Raw genomic sequence first — 3071 nt, 5'->3', positions numbered from 1 at the left:
AGTGGAGGCAGGTGAATTTCTGTGAGTTTAAGGACAGCCTGATCTGCGTAGTGAATTACAGGATAGCCAAAAATATATAGTGAGACCCTGGCTTGGAAATAAACAAAACCAAAAACCCACAAACAAAAAACTCAAAACAGCTACCATTTTGGGGACACCAGGGGACTGAGAGAGTCTGTGGGAGCCGAGCCAGAGGGGAGTGGCTAGGCCCGCAGGAGTGTTAGAGCTGTGGCCTTTTGAATGCAGGATTTTGAAATGCATCGTGATTCCTGATCTTTGGTCTGTAAGGTTTCTGTAGGTAATCTTGAAAACAATGGGAACAAGACTGACTTAGAACGGGCTTTTGGCTGTTATGGACCACTCTGAAGTGTGATTTTGCTTGCGTTGAGTTTGAGGATCCCTGAGATGCTGCTGATGCTGTCTGTGAGCTAGATGGAAGAACACTATGCGGCTGCGGTGTAAGTGGAACTGTCAAATGGTGAATAAGAAGTCCAAATTGTAGCCAACCTCCCTCTTGGGGTTATCATCCTTGAGATGATTAATGCGGGAGGAGTCCTCCACCTCAGCACAGATCCTGAAGGAGAAGTTTCTCCTGAAGCCAGAGCTGCTAACTTTCTAGAGATAGGTCCCTGTGTTGTGAGAGAAATCTCAAGCTGTCTAGATCCTTCTGTAGGTCTCTTAGCCAACCTAGGTCCAATGAAAGGAAATAGAAGACCAGTTTGCAAATGAAGCGGTGTCCAGGAAATAACTTCATTTGACAGGAGTGTGTACAGGAAATTAAAGTTTTGTGTGAGACTTCACAAGCTTGGTACATTTTAAAAATGTTTTAGCTGTTCAAATTTGTTTTGTCTCTCAGAACTGTGACACACAGAACATGTCATTCTCTAGAGTTTCAAATGGATCACGTGAGGCATGTGATATCAAGAATTGTTACTTTTCAAATGCTCTTTTAAGCAAGATTGAATTTGCTTTGAACTTGAGTTTTTCATAGACTGAAATAAACCTAGATCCTGCCTAGTTGGAGTGTGATGTCCTAATGATCTAGAGACAACTGGCGGGGGTTGAATAAAGCCATCGTTCCTCCAGTAGCAGAGACACGGTGTGGCACTGTGGGTGAACTGATAAGCAGTCTTTAAAAGCTGCTGTGAACACAAGCCAACAGGAAGAGGGTAGGAATGGCACTCGGAAGGTTTTCAAAGGGGTTCCTTCCTGGTTGCTATAATGCAGATGCAGAGCTGTTGTAACATCTTTATTTGAAAATGTAAAACTCAGATACCAGTGTCTTATCAGTTTAAGGACACATTATAGAGCTGAGCTTTTCAGCTACTGTGCAAGATTTTTTTTCCATGCCCTCATTTGTAATATGTTTGTGAGAATCCTTGGGATTTAAGTTTTAGTTACAAACCAAACCAAACCAACCTGCCCCCAAACCAAAACCAACCAACCAACCAATAATGCAGTTTAAATTCTATTAGAAAAATCAAAGAAACATCATTGTTATTTAAAAGTAATTTTTATATTTACTTGTATCGTGACCCATTTTCTTCCTTCTTATTCTATTATTACCAATTAATTATTATTACTTTGTTTGCTACATTGTAACCTATGGACATCATGAATGTTTTGGGTGATATGACAGAAGGGAATTAAGGTTCTAGAAGGAATTCTGGGCTTGGGCCCAGGAAACTCATGAGGGAGATAGAGAAGAAGAATTCAAGAAAGGATGGCTTGAGAAAGACTCCACCCAACACAGCTGACGTTGAAGATGGCCTGATCTAGGGAGAGACTCCACTGGATAAGTGGGACCTACTCCCTTAGAGCCCCGCAGACATTTTGACCTCAGGCCTATAGGACTCTGGGACACAACAGCCAGCAATAATTAACGCCTGTTGTTTGAAGCTGGGAAGTTGAGTTAGTTTGTTGTAGCAGCAACAGGGAACTGATACATCTTGTTTTCTTCTCCGGATTTGTCTGGTCCTGTTGGTTGGAACATGTCTTCATGAAGCCCTCGCTTTTCCTGTTTGCAGTTCTACAGGTCCTGCTTATTATTTACTTCTGCTTGCTCGTATTGGGCTTAATTTGATTTCTTGTCAAGTTTTGTAAGGTATTTATTTACTCAGTTTCTGATTTGAGATTATTCTTTTTTTTTTTCCTAGCGTAAGCATTTAATACTACCAAATTTTTTATAACACTGATTGCGTTCTGATATGGGATGCTTTCATGTTCACTCAATTTAAAAGCTTTTCTAATTTTCTCAAGATTCTGTATCTGAATCACAGAGTATTTAGAAGTATATTACTTATTTACAAATACTTGGGTGCTCTCCAGAAGTATTTCTGTGTTATTTCTCTCTACTTTAATTTTGCTTTGTATTGAGTATATATACTTTGTAGATTAATTTTCTTCTACATTTAAGTTGGTGAGTTTTTTTTTTTTCCCAAGTAAGGCCTGTTTCAGTGAATGTTCTACGTATATCTGCAAGTTATGTACATTCTGTTTTGGGGCAGAGTGTTTTGTAAATATATAAATATATATATGTATATATATATATGTATATATATATGGTCTTATCAGCTTTCTGTTTGATTATTTGTTGATTGTCTAGAGAAGAAAATTGGAGTCTCCAGGAATAATTGTATAGTTATAGATTTCTCTTTTGATTTGGCTGGCTTTTGCCTTTTGTAATTTGAAGTTTTGCTCCAGGACACATACGTGTTTAAAGTTGTGTGGCCTTTTTGGAGGATGAACCCCAACACCACTACACAATGCTCCTTTTATCCCTAATGTCACCGAATCAGTCTGAGAATGATGTACCAATGCTGTCTTTCTCTTGGCCAGTGCCTGCATGGTGTACCTTTTTATCCATCTTTATCTCTGTAGCTAAAGGAGGTCTCTTATAAATGGCAGAGACACATCTTACCATTTATCTGCTTTGCCAATTATTGTCTGTGTTGCGTTCTCCCTAGCAATGAACAGGGGATCTGTAGCCCTGTTTTTTCTCCAGCATTTTGTAACATCGTCTGAATTTTCATACAGTACTATTTGGGTGGGGATGGGTGGGTGAGTTTTGG

At 39.4% G+C, this 3071-nt stretch overlaps 1 pseudogene; it reads left to right on the top strand.

The window, feature by feature from the left end:
• Positions 1-255: 255 nt before the first annotated feature.
• On the top strand, positions 256-710 carry LOC116078975 (annotated as a pseudogene).
• The last annotated feature ends 2361 nt before the right edge of the window (positions 711-3071 follow it).

This window comes from Mastomys coucha, unplaced genomic scaffold, assembly GCF_008632895.1.
Source record: "Mastomys coucha isolate ucsf_1 unplaced genomic scaffold, UCSF_Mcou_1 pScaffold5, whole genome shotgun sequence".
Classification (NCBI taxonomy): domain Eukaryota; kingdom Metazoa; phylum Chordata; class Mammalia; order Rodentia; family Muridae; genus Mastomys; species Mastomys coucha.
This window is presented reverse-complemented; position numbering and strand designations above follow the sequence as displayed.